This window comes from Zonotrichia albicollis, chromosome 29, assembly GCF_047830755.1.
Source record: "Zonotrichia albicollis isolate bZonAlb1 chromosome 29, bZonAlb1.hap1, whole genome shotgun sequence".
NCBI lineage: Eukaryota > Metazoa > Chordata > Aves > Passeriformes > Passerellidae > Zonotrichia > Zonotrichia albicollis.
Genome location: NC_133847.1, coordinates 5,178,998 through 5,196,193, shown reverse-complemented (window position 1 = coordinate 5,196,193; position 17,196 = coordinate 5,178,998).

Sequence of the window (17,196 nt, the reverse complement as noted above, 5' to 3'; positions counted from 1 at the left end):
TTTTCCTCCCTCTTGCTCACTCTTGAAGCATGCTGGTGGAGGTGGTGGGAAGGAGGAAACGTTTTGGTTTTCCTGGCTGAGGTGTTGGGGTGCCCAAACTCTCCGAGGCAGCAGCACTGCAGCAGCTTTCTCTTTTCCAAGCAGGATTTTGTGACAGCAAAGCCAGAGGGGTTCAGATTAATGAAGTGACTTTTTTTTTTTTGTAGCAAATACAAGATTATTTTTTTTTATTGGGGTGAGAACGTGAATTCAGCAGAGAAAAGAAACAACAGCTGCAAGTTGCTGGAAGTTAAGGCAAAGTCAAGCTAGAGTTTCCAGGAGAGGATTTGTTTGTGTGCAAGCATTTGCTGATAGAATTGATGCAGGGGAGAGCTCGGAGTCCTGTGTGAAGGTGGGAGGAACCTTCACCAAAAAATAAAACAACTCTTGCAAAAACTGCTGCCACCGGCCCTGCCCTTGGGCGTGGACCCTGCAGGTGATGCTCTCAAGGGCTGTGGGAGCTCCTCACCTCCGAAACATCAGCGTAATCCTTCCTGGAGGCTTCTCCCCCTGCTGAGCTCATCAAAGCTGCTGCCCTGACAGCAGCACCACCTCCACAGTCAGGGCAGGTTTCCTGCAGGTGCCGTGGGACAGCCCCAGCTGTGACTCCCCACACGCTGAGTCAAGAGCAGGGAGGGAGGCTGGGCTGGGTGCAGGATCATTTCTGCTCTCGGGGAACCTCTCACCCACGTTTCCTGCACGAATCCTGGGTGAGAGTGCTGTCTGTGAGGGCAGGGGAAAGCCAGTGTGTGGGAAAGTACAGTGCCACATGGTGTCCCATTGTGCCTGGCACCAAAACTGTCCTGCTGCAGTGGCACATGCTGTGTCCCATTGTGCCTGGCACCAAAATTGTCCTGCTACAGTGGCACACGCTGTGTCCCATTGTGCCTGGCACCAAAAATGTCCTGCTGCAGTGGCACATGCTGTCCCATTGTGCCTGGCACCAAAAATGTTCTGCAGTGGCACATGCGGTGTCCCATTCTGCTTCATACCAAAATTGTCCTGCTGCAGTGGCACATGCTGTGTCCCATCCTGCTTGGATTTGGATACCATCCAAATCATCCTGGTATCCTTTTTGGTACCAGGATGATTTGGAACATCCTGGCACCAAAAATGTTCTGCTGCAGTGGCACATGGTGCATCCCATTCTGCTTCATACCAAAATTGTCCTGCTGCAGTGGCACACGCTGTGTCCCATTGTCCCTGGCACCAAAATTGTCCTGCTGCAGTGGCACATGCTGTGTCCCATCCTGATTGGATTTGGATACCATCCAAATCATCCTTTTTGGTACCAGGATTATTTGGAACATCCTGGCACCAAAAATGTTCTGCTGCAATGGCACATGGTGCATCCCATTCTGCTTCATACCAAAATTGTCCTGCTGCAGTGGCACATGCTGTGTCCCATCCTGCTTGGATTTGGATACCATCCAAATCATCCTGGCATCCTTTTTGGTACCAGGATGATTTGGAACATCCTGGCACCAAAAATGTTCTCCTCCCTGCCCTCTGTCCTGTGAATGCTGCCTCATTTTGAGCCCCAGGTGTTTTCCCCTTTCCCCTCCAGGCCATTGGTTCCCCCTGTCCTTTGCCATATGGGTTGGGAGCTGCTGGCTTGGTGCTGGTGTGGGGGATGTTGGCCTCACATCTCCTGGCTCCTGACCATCTCCTCTCCCCACAGCCACAGAGTGAGAGAGAAATAAATGTTACAGCTGCTTTTCCCTGCATCCACAGCGCAGCCCTCAGCCTCCTGTTTGTGGCCAGCATTTAATGGTGCCCCATGTCCCATCAGCAACAGCTTTTGATCCAGAGCCATTGAACAGCTCCATCAACAGAGGAAAGGTTTAAATACCACATTGTGAGCTCAGGACCAGCTCATGCACAGGAGGAATTAACAGGTCAGTCATGATGAATCACAATTGTCACTCACAATGAATTTCCTCTAAGATCCTATTCCTGGCAGATTTATTCCAGAAGGAATATTGGACAGCAGGGCACTGCCCCGAGCCCATGTCCTATAAATCCATAAAGCAGAGCTTAAAGGACTTGGGATGCACCTGCTGGAGCCTGGGAATGGGCCACAACTGAGCTGTGCCAAGCAAAGGTTTGTGCCTTGGTGGAGCCAGGCAAAAGGGGCTGCTGCTTCCTGGGGGTACCAGGGAGGTATCTGATGCCTCAGGTTGAGATTTTATATTTTTTACATTCTGTGCTGCTTTAGTGGGTGGGTCTGGGCTTCATTTTATGGGAAGGTGAGCTCTGTGCACAGAGCAGGGAGACAAAACAATTCCTGCTCCAGCTGGGCACCAAGGACAAATGATCCAAATCTCAGCCCAAGAGCACAAACAATGTGGGCTGGAGAGAGAAAAACAAGAAGGATGGGACTGGATGGGCTAAAGCTGGAATGGGACAATTAACTCCAATATGCAAATGGAGCAGAACTGATAAAAGTGAGAGACCCCATGAGAGGTCGTGCAGTTTGTGACCATTTTGGGTTCATCTTGGGTTCATTTTGTGACCATTTTGGGTTCATCTTGGGTTCACTTTGTGAGCATTTTGGGTTCATCTTGGGTTCACTTTGTGAGCATTTTGGGTTCATCCTGGGTAGCCCTGGCTGGGCTCCTGTGCTGCCCAAGGTGGATCCATTGAGGAGATCATTTAAATAAATCCCTGCTTTGTTCTTTAACTCTGTTTAACCTCTGTTCTAGCTCAGCCTTCTCAAGGCATCAGTTCAGAGCTGGTGGTGGTGGAGGCGTGAGCACAGCTGCCCTTGGCTGAGGAGGGTGAGCATCCTCCCCAGAGTGAGCAAACCAAGCTCCTGCAGGGCTTGGAGAGGCTGCAGAGCACCGTGTGGGCAGCACCCTCGGGCCTCTGAGGTGCCTGGGGCTGCGACTCTTTGCTTCTCTGGGTTTTTTTTGGGTGGTTCCACCGCTGCTTTTATCTTGGTCTGCCGCAGGGGAAGGGCAGTTGTAGCCAATTCCCACGGGCCTGAAAGAGCAGTGAAATAAATTGGAAAGCTTGCTCACTCAGAGGAAGGCAGAGAACTGGTGCTACCAGCGTGGCTGAAAGTGAAAGGGCTGAAGGAGCCTTTGGCCCACATAGGGAGGGAACCATCTTCTTGTTTTTTTGATGCTCTTGAAAAGAGAGAAACAGCTGCTTTTCATTTTCTGTGTAAAACAGCACCCGTCAGTGCCAGGGCTGCTGTAACAGCCCCTCCATGAAGCTGGGCTGAACCCCTGTCCCAGGGGTCTTGGGGGCACCACACAGCAAAAACAGGCACAGTGGTGGGGAAATGGCCTGAATTTAGATTTTATTTAAAAAAAAAAACCCACCATATATTCAGTTTGTTTGGAGGCTATTGCCTTTTTAGCCATTGTTAGAATGAAAGCAATTGGGCACATAATAATTCCCACACTGCAGCATTGAACCTCTGCCCTAACAAAGAGCCACCACTGGGCATGGTGCAAAGGATAAATTAACATTTTCTATTATTCCCTTGAAAAAAAATACACTCTTGCAGCGTTCTGTAAAAAATACCTTCGGGCAAAACAGATTATTTTGACTTTGGACAGCATCATTCACAAACGCTCCACCACAAGTTTGGTCTGAAGGAAACCACACATGATCTGACTCTTTTTATCTCAAATCGGCGGCGGAGAGCTCGGTGCGGTTACAGTTCTCCTCATTTCTCAGAAGAGATGATCATATTTAATCATTGTGTCAGTTGGCACAAACACCATGTTTGTAGTGAAATGCTAAAAAACAGCACATTTATCTTCCCCTGAATCAAGATTGGTGCGATAGAAGCTCTTAACGTTAAAACTCATCAGCAGTGAAATGTTTGAAGGGCTCAGCTACCCAGCTTGTTTACTGTAGCTTATTTTAAAGAATGGTCTGATCTCTCCTGCCTAATATAACAAATACAGCATCAGTAATCTCCACCCAAGGGCATTCATTCCTTGGCAGGCTTCGCTTTGGCTCTGAGATATTATTTCTGGACTTTTTTGAGGGAATGACAACGACTAACTTGCTTCGCTGAGCAGCACATTTCAGAATCCACATTTCAGAATCAGCCTGCAGGGGTTGCCTCACAGCATGTCCCTACCAGCTGCACTGGTGCAGCAGCCAAAAGTCATTTGGAGGGGGAGAGAGAGCTGGAAGAAGCCTGTGATTCCCCATCAGAGGGGCCAGGGAGTCTCTCCCTCGTTTCCTGCAGTGAATCCATCAGGTCTGCTGTGAGTGCTGCAGCTCTCAGTGACACAGGGCTGCTCTGGGTGCTGTTGCATCACCCCTGCCCTGATTCCTGTCACTTCACTGGCACCAACTCCTGCTGTGGTACCGAGAGGTCCCAAGCACAGAAAAAGCAAACAAAAACCTCCCCTGCACCACAGGGTGAGCGAGAAAATCAGTCCTTGCCTAAGGAGCTCATTTGTCATTCACGTTTAATCCAGCTGGGTTTGTCTCTGTCCTGTAGGGCCAGGGCTCCACTCCCCACCCTGCCCAGCACAGGCAGTGACAGCACAGGCTGAGAGCTCAGGGACACAGGCAGTGCCAATGGTGAGGTGCAATGAGTTTTGTGTGTGCTCAGGCTGCAGTTTCAAAGACAAACGGTAAGTTTGAAATGTTGCTTTTCTGTCAAAAAGGCTGTTTGAGCTCTCAGAAAACCAACAGGAGGAGGGGACAACTCCAAGTCTCAGTGCCTGGCGTGCAGAGCTGTCCTGTCCTTCTCCAGGAACATCTTCTCTGGCCAGAGCAGCCCCCTCCCAACCAGCTCCAAAGGAAAAAAGGAGCATTGCCAATAGTGTAATTGATGCCCTGTGTCAGCCCCAGCCCAGCTCAGGTGCTGCTCAGCAGCTCAGGGCTGTGGCACCATTGCTTTCGTAGAGTTTGAGTTTCGGTGGTTTCCAACGACCTGTTCGGTTGATGTGAAATTGTGGAGGAGTTGAGCCCTCAGCTGCGCTCTAGGCCAAACAGACAAGTGAAAAGCCATGCAGGGCCTGCACCTTGTCCCTGAGCAGGCTGTTACACGCCCAGAGCTGCCAGTTTCCCTCCTGCCACTGAAACCCCAGTGCCCGTGGCTCCTGGAAGGTGTGCACTCATGTTCTGCAGGATTATCCATTTGCAGGAGCTCCTGGGATGAAAAATGAAGCTGCTCCTCTGCTGCCACAAGCCCATTTGCTCAGAAAGTGCTGCCACACAGCCAGAGGCAGTGACAAGATGGAAAAAGCGCAGTATTGGCATCACATCCCATCACAACAACCCTTCCCAGAGCACAGCTGAGCCAGGCATCGCTGGAGGGGGATGCTGTAAGCAAAAACCAGTCAGGCACACCCACCCAGATGAGCTTTGTGAGATTTATGTCCATGGGGTAGCTACATGACCCTGGCACTTTTTTCTTCCACATTTTGGGCAGGTTGTTTGGGGAGGTTTAACTGGAGCTGGTCATACACGTATCCTGAATTTTTCCTGCAAGTAAAAAACTTTTCTTTTGCTTTCAGAGCTACTCGTGTCCTTCACTACAGCTGTCCACAGCCCCTTGAGGTTTTCAGATCAATTCTGGGGCTGCTGGAGGTGAGAGCAGGGATTTCCATGGAGGAGCCATGCAGGGAGCTGACAGAACAGCCTGGCTGAATTCAACTACAGCCTTGAGGTGCAAGTAAAGCAACAGCAAAGGCAAGTCACCCCAGCCTTTGAAATGCCAGTTTACAGCGTGAGCAGGGGAAAATAGCACTTTGTTAATGTCTTGTTTAGGAAAAAAAGCAGCAGAACACTTCCCTTAGTGACACATTAGCTGACAGTGGTGCTTTTATGACTCTTTCCTACTCACTGATGAGTCACTGGATGGAAGTGCAGGGACAGACTGTTCTCAATCCAAGGGTTGCAATCGTGGTTCGGTGTCACCCAAAACAAGGTGCTGCTCTTGCTCCTGCTCTCCCTGGTGCCATTGCCATCTTTCTCTCCAAGTCCTTGGTGAGCCCAGGCTCACACCTGGTGGCCCTGGGGGTCTCTGTGTCAGCAGCAGCTCCATCCCCACACCAGGAGTGCCACCACAGCTCCTGCTGCCCACCACGACCAGCCAAGGAGTCTGCAGACTTCACCAGGCATTTCCCCCTTGCATTGCCTCCTAGTGCAGCTCGTATGTTTAGACATCACCCTTCACAGACATCCATTCTTTCCGAGTTCCTTACATTTTGGATTATATATCCTCAGTTTTGATCCTTTGCATCAGAAAATAGGGGTTTTTTGAAGCTTAATAGTGAGGGTTCAGTGGATCTGCCAGAGCTCCTGGCACAGCCTGCATCCTGCAGGAGCAATTACTTTCCAGTGAGTCTCTAAAATTGCTTATTTACTTCCACTTGTAGGCCAAAAATACTTTAAAATCAGGGCAGTTTTTTCCAGTTACACAATCACCCGAAATATCTTGAATACATAGACTTCCACTGTGGTTCAATAGGCAATCTGAAAATAGCCAAAGCAGTTTGTAAAGCATGTTCAAAGTGTTCTCTCCCAGAATCCAGACTTTGGAAGTGCAGCTCTACGGTCCAAGTCAACCAACGTCACGAAGCAAAATCAATTCCCCTGATTTTATAAAAGCACAGGGAAAAAGAGACACCAAAGGAGAGGGCAGCCAGTCTGTGGTGCTCCTTAGCAGCTGCCTGGGCAGAATTATCACAACCAGCCACTTCCAGAATGCCCTTTATGTCTATCCATGTCGAGTTTATTTACTGCTCTTGGTAAAACAAAACCAGAGTTGGTTTCTGACCAGCCATGAGATTTAGGATGTTTTTCCATTAGAGCTTTTTAATTAATTATAGTGAGTTTAGAGCATTAAGTGTGGGGCATTTGTTGCTCCTACCATTTTTATTTCTCAAAAGCATTGATTTTTTTGGGGTTTTTTTGGCTACAGTAGTTTAAGAATCAGAATCCTTCTCTGTCTTGAAGGTACAGGTGACAAAATGTGCAGTGATCTTGTAAAGCTCTCCAGAAAATCTTCTGAAGGTCTCAAGGCACTCTGCAAAGTGAGGCTCCATTTGTTTTCCTTACTCATGCATATTTTAAACTCCCTTTTAAGTCTCAACGGTTTGCATGGGTGTAATTCAGAACAGACTGGGGCCTTACATATTTTGCATACCAACAAGTTATGCGAGTCCAATTTCTGAAAAAAAGATTAGACGAGCATTATGATGCAGTTGTGGAGTAACTCACTGGAAAAAAATAATAACACAACAAATCCTGAAGGATTCACTTGGTAATTTTAAGTGGATGTTCACAAATGAAAGAAAGCTTTGTGTCCATCAACAATCTCCAGAAAGGAATCAGCCTTTCTCCAAACCCACTGAAGAACCATGGGCTTAATTTGTAGTTTTAAGTTAATGGCATCCATATATAAATATATATATATATTTGTGTGTGTGTGTGTATGTCTATATATATATATATATATATATATATATATATATATATATATGTCATCTAGAGTTTAAATGGTATTGAAAAAGTAGAAAGAACATGATAAAAAAATATATTTTTATATATCATATAAACTTTAAATGATATTGAAAAATTAGATATAGCATGATAAATCTATATATATTTATATATAGATTTTATATGTCATCTAGAGTTTAAATGATATTTAAAAAATAGAAATAGCATTATAAACCTATATATATATTTTAATGATGCTGAAAAATTAGAAAGAGCATAATAAACATATATATTTTTTTATATATGTCATCTAGATTTTAAATGATACTGGAAAAGTAGAAAGAGCGTGATAAACCTATATGTACACATACATGTGTCATCTAAAGTTTAAATGATATAAAAATTTAGAAATGGCATGATAAACCTATATATATATACATTTTTTATGTATGTCGTCTAGATTTTAAATGATATTGAAAAAGTAGAAATAGCATGGTAAACATATATATTTTTATATAAGTCCTCTAGATTTTAAATGCTTTTGAAAAAAGTAGAAAGACCATGATAAACCTATATATATATATATATTTATGTATGTCATCTAGATTTTAAATTATATTGAAAAAGTAGAAAGAACATGATAAACCTATATATATATATATTTCTTATATATGTTATCTAGACTTTAAATTATATTGAAAAACTAGAAAGACCATGATAAACCTATATATATATACATATTTTATGTATGTCATCTAGATTTTAAATGATACTGAAAAACTAGAAAGACCATGATAAACCTATATATATATACACATTTTTATGTATGTCATCTAGATTTTAAATTATATTGAAAAAGTAGAAAGACCATGATAAACCTATATATATATATATACATTTTTTATGTATGTCATCTAGACTTTAAATGATACTGAAAAAGTAGAAAGACCATGATAAACCTATATATATATATACATTTTTTATGTATGTCATCTAGACTTTAAATGATACTGAAAAAGTAGAAATAGCATGATAAACCTTCAAAGCAGAAATAAAAAAGAAGCTGTGTTTTAACTTAGTGCTGAGTATTTATACAGCCGGCACCGTTTAGTCCGGCATGTTTGAGTGAGTGCGAGTCTGTGGTTGCAGTTGTGTATAAAAATACTGCAGCCTGCTCCTGCTTTAGGAACTAAACTTCAGTTCCCAATAGCTCCCTCTGTAATTCTCTTTCCAAATAAAAGGACGAACTATTCCTGGCTCGTAACGGTGTATTTCTGTGGCTTCTTGAACTATAATGAAGGCAGTCTGGAATGTTAAAAATTACACACTCAGTGCCAGTTCTGAAGCCACGGTAATTTAGGCTTTAAATGTTTTGAAGTTTACATTTTGAGTCTGTTATTGTACAACTTTTTAATTAAAATGTTGCTCTAGTCCAGATCACTAATGCTTCTTGCTCAAAGATCCATTAACATCTATCTTAAAACCACTATGTAGGGAACTTGATAATTTTGGTATCGAGGGCTAAGGCCATCTGCTTGGAAAATTATTTGGTTTTTATTTGGCTCCTTCTAATTGTAGAAATTCAAAGACATCTTTGATATCCACTGGATTCCAACAATGGAAACATCAGTTCTCTTTCTGTAAATGCTTCTGATCTGTCTCTGCTGCAGACTTAATCTTGATGCAGTTCAAGAAATAATCTGCCAAGCTTGTCACCAAGGAATGAGGTCTGGATTTTCCTGCAGAGCCAATATGTACCATTGATGCACATCATCATCTCTGTGTTTTCCCACTGGGATGCTACTAAATAAATCAGAAAACGTGTCATGCTCATTTCTGGATGTCCTCCTAACCCAGTAACAGCTATTCTTAGGATTCATAGCTCTGTGCACTCCTCTTGTTATCATCTGTAGCAGAGAGTTTGTAGATATTTATGCCTGAAATATTCCTTCACATTTACATCCTGTGTACAATGAAGTGGGACTTAAACCTGACCTTCGCTCTCAAGTTAAAATTCCTCTCATACCCTGTGTAAAGAGTGGGAATTAATTCCAGTGTCAGTGAGAGATACAAAACTAAGAACTCACACCACAGGCTGGAGTTTTAGAGGGGCTTGGGGTGGGTTTTTTTGGGGCAGGTAGGGAGGTCCCTCCTAAAGCCAGAACTGGCCCAGTTTTTGAAATATATTGACTGGTTATAGGCAAAATATATCGACTGGCTATAGCCAGCAGGACAGCAATGGCTTTGTGAAAATTCTGCATATTGAGGAGGAAGTCAGAGCTTTCCAGATGTTTCTTGTGCCAAATAACTCAGAAATCTATTTACATCTAATTCAGGTTTAGATAATTTTGGTGTTGAGGGCTAAGGCCATCTGCTTATAAAGCTGTCTGGTTTTTATTTGGCCCCTTCTAATTGTAATTCCTGTACAATGTAAAATCATAAGCTATTACTGTATTTGTGTTTACTAATCATTGTACAATAATAACAATTTCTAGTGTAGAACCATGGGATTCTTGCAGGACTGGAAATGTTGCTTAAATGCTTAGAGAGAGAGAGAGCTCTGGGCAGCTTAAGGAAACAAAATCCTTTCCTATCTGAAACAGCCCCTCAACCAAAAGGTGCATTGAAAAATAGAGTGGACCTCACCAGTCTCTGTCTGTGGTGGCTGTGAAGGCTTCAGGCTTTGACTTTTGTCATCCCACACCTCAATATTATGTACCAGGAGAAGCAAAACACGTCAGACATGACACTTGGCATGAGCTGTCCTCATAGCAACCGCATGCTTTGGCACCCAGCGCATCTCTTGCTGTGACATGGAATCCTGCATTGCACCTGATTTTTGGCCATGAGTTTGGCTTTTCAGGTGTAAGCAAAACGAGGTGTTATTATTGCCACCTAATCAAGGCAAAAGCAGTTTCACTTTCTTTGAAGCTTTTTATCTCCCTACAACTGGATTTGAATCTCTGACTTCACCACCACAACCCCAGAGCCATAACCACAAGGCCACATGGTTGCAGAGCTGTTTTTGGAGGTGGTAGTGATGTGAGTTATTTTAGAAGCTGCTAGCTATAAATTTCAGTTATATTTGAAGGAGGGAAAGTGAGCTTTGAAAATCCTTGGTGAGTCTGTTCCCTCAGTGACTGGCAGGCAATTACTGAGGCTGCTGGCAGGAGGGGGAATGGAAGGGTCATCCTGCAGCTTCTACCAGAAACCACTGAGTACAAACAAACAGCAATTGTGAACAACGGTTAAACTAATTGTCCTTGCTGGTATTGCTGTCCCAAGATGGGCTGTGACGCAGAAAGTCAATCTGCACAAAGTCACTTTTTCATTATAGTGAGCTCCAAATAGCATCAAAACAAGTCGTTTTTAGACCTCTGGGCTGTGCCTGATAAACGCAGCCCAACCACCTTGGTTCTTTTTTAAAAGATTTCACCCTGACCCTTCAGTTCACGAGGCATTCTTGCACTACTGGCTTCCTGCCTGAAAATAAACGTGAATCTGCTATTTCATACCACTTGTTCCATAAACTACAAGGGCAAATGCTGGAAGCTATGACTGGAATCATTTCACATTTGCAAAATAAGGATCACTTTGCCAAAATGATACGCAGGATTTAAAAGGCTCACTTGCCAAGATCCATTCAAAAGGGCAGCCTTGGCACAGCCAAAAACCTCATTGTTGGGTATGATGTGAGATAAAAGCCCCAAAAAGCAACAACTGAACTACACAACAAGTTACTAAAAGCTAAAAAAAAAAAAGAAAAAAAAAATGGAAATAAATTCTTTCACACGTAGGAGCTGTTTACACTTTTCTGTTCTCACAAGAGTAATCCTCAACTGCACAAGTCAGCCACATCTGTGTGAAATGCAGATAAATCAGGCAGTAGAGTGATTTCAATCAGAACAAGGGTCATAGCAGAGATGGTGGCTGAGAGATGGTGGGAGTTACTTGCTCAAGATCATGCTTGATACCCTCAGCTCCCTGTTGAGCGTTTCCTTGTGTCTGGTACAGCAGAGCACGGCTGTCTGAGCAGTGGCACTGAGATATTCATGGTGCAGATGAGCTTTCCCACTGGAGATGCTCTCACACAGCAGCCAGGCTCCAAAGGAAAGGCAGAGGGCAAAAATGCTGTTGTCACACAAAGCCCACAGGGGTGGTCAGCCTCAAAAACAGTAAATAGGTATAATCCAGTGGTTCAGGGCACAACTGAGGGAGTGAAGGTAATCCTTTAAGGAGAAAACGGAAGAGAATTCCTTGGATTTGTAGGGCTGCAATAGAATTAGCTACAGCTGCCTTTAGCTGGGTGAGAAGTGGCCTTATCATCGCAGGGAGGGATGGATTCCCCATCACTTTCTCCTTATTCTGGGGATGATTAAAATTGGGAGGAGAGAACAAAACCACCTTGCTGAGATGCTTTTGACTGCCCAGAAAATGGACAAGTGAGGGAAATCCTCCTGCTCCAGTGAACTTGCTCCCACCAAGCACTCTGAGACAAACACTGGGACTACACAGGACATGGAGGAGTTACTGATGGCTCCTGCTCATGCCCAGGGCAATAAATAACATTTAAGGTGATGCTGATGCAGAAATACTGGAAATACTCCTAGAAAATCAGTAAATCCCACCAGTCTAATGATCTGGATTTACCATGTATGATTCCAGGTAATTTTTACTCACAGATACAAGCAGTCACTTAACATTAAGATTTCTTAGGAAGCTGCACAGTGGCAATGCAGGAATAAAACAGCATTCTCAGCCATGAAATCACATCTATTTTGATACTTGAAAGCAATTTTGGAAGTAGGAGTCCCTTTGGAATTGAAGTGAAAACCCTGCAAGAAAAAATTCAATACAATTTACGTTACACGTAAAAGGCATGTGGGAAGTCAGGATGAAGTGCAGCTGACCTCTCCTGTTGTCTCTCAGGAAATCAGAACTCAGTCGTGCCTGTTACAACTATTATTTAATAGCTGGGGAATGGCAGCATTTGGAGACTTGTGGACAGAGGTCTTTCAGTGAAGAACTCACAACAGCCATTTTGTCCTGGTTTCCAGGAAGAAAAGGTTACTCCTGGAGCCTAAGAAAACTGTCACGAAATTCTCGAAGGAAAAAAGAAAACATCAAAATCCAAACAAACAAAGAAAACATTTCACTACAACCCATCTTTGGAAAAATATAAAAATATTTTTCCACCCAGAGAAATCACTATAAATAATGTTTGAACTATTAAAAGAGCGAACGCAGAAAAAAGGGCTATTTACATAGGAGTGTTTTGTGCTGTTTCAGTCTAATTTGTCACTGATGTAGGAGCCTCATACGTTAGCTGGAGGAAATCCAGAGTTTTCAAAGGTTTTCTGTCAGGGCTTGAAAAGCTGCCAGTTTTTTTAATGGAGCCGAGCAGTCTCAGGCCTGTTGTTCTCAAAGATTTTGTGAGCCAGGGCTGAATGTTAGCAGGAAACAGAGCCAAGTGGGCTTCCTGAGCGTCTGAGAGAGGAAACTCTGTAATAAGCATGGAGGCTGTGGTTAAAAATAACTCTGGTATATAAAGGCTGCAAGGATCCCCTCTCGCTCACACTCGCCGCTGCCTCTTGGCCGCCGCTTCCCGCTGACTCCATGTGAATGAGATGCTTTGCCATCCCCTCAGAGCAGGTGGTTTTCGAGCAGAAAAAGACAGAAAACAGCCCGCGGAGAGGCTGAGCACAAGGCAGCTCTTATTGAGTTTCCAGCGAGCAGGATCCAGGGTTTTATTTCTAGAGTTTTGTCGGGCCGAGTCGAGCCGTGGGCCCGGCGCGTTTCGGTGTCTAACTTTAGGCCGAAGTAAAAGTTGTGCTGAAAAAAATAAAAACCTCTTTTTTTTTTTTTTTTTTTTTTTTTTTTTCTGTGATGTGAAACCTGAAAAGGGGAACGAGGCGAATCGTGGAAGGTTCTTGAGCAATAGGTGAAAGGGCCCCCTTAAATTGTCACCATCAGGGCCAGTGTGGCTTGGACCACTTCTGCTGGAGAAGGTTCAGGCCCAGCTGCAGGGGATGCGTGTGGCAACCACAAGAGGAGCATTGGCCACCCACCATCAATCAGAGCCCTGCAGTCCCCCCTCCTCACCAAATCCATTTTGCATGGGGTTAGGCCCATCTTTTCTCTCAAAGAAGTGATTTTCCTTGCAAATGTGGGCTAAAACCCACGCTGGTTATTTGGTAAATTAAGGCACCTTTTTGCCTGCTGTAACCTGACACTAACAGCCCCATGCAGGCCATGCTGAACACTTCTTTGTAGCTCACATTATGCTGTAATTGGCAAAACACATTCTTCCCAGGCTTGTGTTTTTATTACAAACATTTATTTGGCGCTTTATGTGGCAAATGAAAAGAGAATTTCACAACTCATTCTACAAAGTTGCATTGTATCAGGCTGTCCCTTGAAAAAGCATTTTATTGCTCAAGAGTAGCTGTAACCGTTCAAGGGGTTTCAACAGCGTTGTTCTCTTCAGCTACAATTGCTTTACATACTACAGCACCAAATATTAATAATTTTGATCAGTATTAACCCTGACAAGTGGTGCTGGATTCCAACATTCCTCACAGGCATCAGCCCAACAATTTTGAGTAAAAGTTCAGGTGTGTGGAACAAAATAAGCTGAAGTTTTGTTCCTGAATAGCATTTCTTATGAAACACAAAGCACTGTTCCTAAGCTCAGACAGAGCCAGGAATTTAAATATATAAGTATCCTAAAATGTAGGCATTAATAGCTCAAGAAAAAAAAAATTATCACAACAAAGAACACAAGCATCTGGAAAAAAGTCTATCCCAAAATATCCCACTGAAGCTTCAAAGCTTAACCATAATTATATAAATAATTGTGATAATGGAAAAAAATTATATACCATATTGAATATTTCAGTGATGTAAGTCTACAAGGACTTGAGAGGCCAGGAAGACAAATGAAATCAGCTGCTGTGTATGTGCAGCCTGTCCTGCAGAGCTGCCTGTCTTCCTCTCACTGGCCAATTCATGCCTCTGATTCACACTTCCATGTATTCAAACAGGGAAAGTAATTCCAGGCAGCCAGCAATACCAATTTACAGCGTCATGGTTAATGAAATGCTTGCTCCAATATTTCCCATTACTTTACTCTGGGACTTATGACTAATAAATCATACAGGTGCAGGACAAAGATGATGTTTTATAAAGGAGAACTAAACCCCACATGGTAATCAAGGCTTTGCAACCCACACCCTCCATGAGCTCCTGCTTTGTGTATTTGGTGAATAAAGCTCCACTTATCAGATCCAACCATAACCTATGACCAATATTTTACATGCCAACAAGGGAAACAACCCCAGAGCCCTCCTCACTCCTCAGTAATTCTGTAATTCTCTCATTTTTAAGCTTTGTCCAGTCTCCTCTCCCACTCCCCCAGTTAAAACATGTCAACTTCAAAGTGGCAAAAATCTCTGCTTAGAAGGGCACCTGCATCCTTGCTGACTCAGACTGCAACAGATCTCACAAACTAAAAAGAGGAAAAAAAGCAGCTGATTAGGGCTTTGATGTCCCCTCAAACAGATTTTTTTTTTCCTCCTGCATTTATTAAACCCCAAAGAGTTCTCACTTCTAAACCCAGTCAGCTTGGCACATCTGACAACTCTTGCTGTCCTAAGTGGACATGACAGATAAGACACCCTTTCCCTTTTCCTCCTGTCATCTCTAACAATTATACAAATTTTCTATTAAAAATGGAGGCCAGGAACAACAACACAACCAGTATGAACACTCCTGTATTCCAGCATTAAATGAGTTTCATCCTCTTGGGTTTCTGATCTTGTAGAGCCCATTAAATATTTGTTAACCACCAGAGTAATTTTTCTGAATGAAATCACATAGGTACTTCTGCCCTGTGCTTCTGTTATTCCATGCCCCAATTGCCCATTTCTTCACCAAATATTTGCTTCTGTAATCTGAAGTATTTGGCAGCAACTGAAAACTACTTGTCATGATCAGTGACTGACATTTCAAGCATGCTTGCCAAGTTTTGGAAACTGTGGTATCAGTTCACAGTTCTGTAAAACAAAAAAAAAAAACCCAAAAAAAAAAGAAAGTTTTTTTCAAACATGTTTTAATTGACAGCTGAAAGGGACATCTGCAGTACAACATATGGGCATTCAGCACACGTCAGTAAAAGCTGGCAGAAACACAGCTACATACCTAATCAAAGCTGATCATTGAAAAAGTGGCATATGTTATTTAGGTTTGAAGAGTCCCCAGATCAAAAATTACAAAAAATCATTTACAGCTGAATGCTATCATTCTTCACACAGCAAATTCAAGTAGCAATACGTAATTACCTCAATTATATTCGCTAAATAGCCGGATTTTTGCATGATTTTTTCAACCATGAACATGTTTTCTTGCATATTTTTATTTATATAGTTTGACTTACATATTGAAATGGAATTTAAGCTGGTTTCCCTCTGCATTGATGGGACTCTGCCTTGCTAAAGCAGGTTGGAAGCGTCAGAGCTTGACTTTTGCTAATCTTTTGGGAGCTGAGTTAACAAGGCTTTCACTAAGATTGCCATCACAAGGAATGGAAGGGATAGAACTGCCAATAATCACGTTGAAAAAGCAGAAGTGCTAAAAAATATTTCTGTTCTCTCTTTGGGAAAAAGCCAGATGCTGTATCGAGATCAGACAATAATGATGTTGAAATACTTTCCATTACAGTAACTAAGGAGGATGTTAAAACAACTGCTACTCATCTCAAACAGTATTAAGTTGCCAGGTCTGGGTAATTTAGAAGTGAGTGTTTCCAAAGAACCAACTAAGGACATCTCCAGATGGTTAATGTTTATTATCAATTCATTTCAGAGCAGTGGGGAAGCCCCAGGTGACTTGGAGAATGTTAATATTATGTCAATACTGCAACAGGGTAAACAGAATGACCTAGATATGCCTGTCAGTGTTACATAAACCTGGGCAGAGACAGGGAGGACTTGAGACATAAAAAGAATTCTAAATAAAGATGGTTTGGTTGGTGACGTTTGTGATGGTGCTGTGAGTAAGTACGTGCCTTGGTGCAGGGTGATTTTCACACTAAGAAATGACAAATTGACATGGTGTGCACATGCAAACTGGTCCAACCACAGGCCAGCACATCTGGAAATGGAATTTAGATTTTAATCAAGCAGGTTTATTGGTTCTTGATTTTTTTTTTATCATTACTTACCATCCAATGTTGTTAACAATGACCTGGAAGAAAACAGAAATTGTTTCTGATAAAGCCCTAGATTAAAAGGATCACAGAAGTGCAGCATAATTTGAAGAGCATGTCATTGTTAAAGGATTATTTTAAGTATCCAGGTAGACACAAACCTCATGGCAATAGAGAAGCTCATGGCAGAGAAGCTGAAGGCCACAGCTCTAGGAATGGAACATGTCCTGCTTTTTTGGCATGGACAAAAACAGGTTCCTACATAGGCCAACAGGGAATTGTTCAGAAAACCTGTGACACCAGAATTGCTCTGCTCTCAGACATCTTGTTTGATGGCATTTTTCACAGCCTCTACCTCCCTGTGCAACCCCAAACCAGCTGCATCTCTCCCAGTGGTTCCGATTCTCTCTTGGTGCTTCCTGACACCAACATTCCCACCAGGTTTCCCAGGGCTTTGCTCCACTCTTCCCCCATATCCCAGCTGTGCTCTGCTTCCACATTTTCATAAATTCAACCTTCTCAGCAAG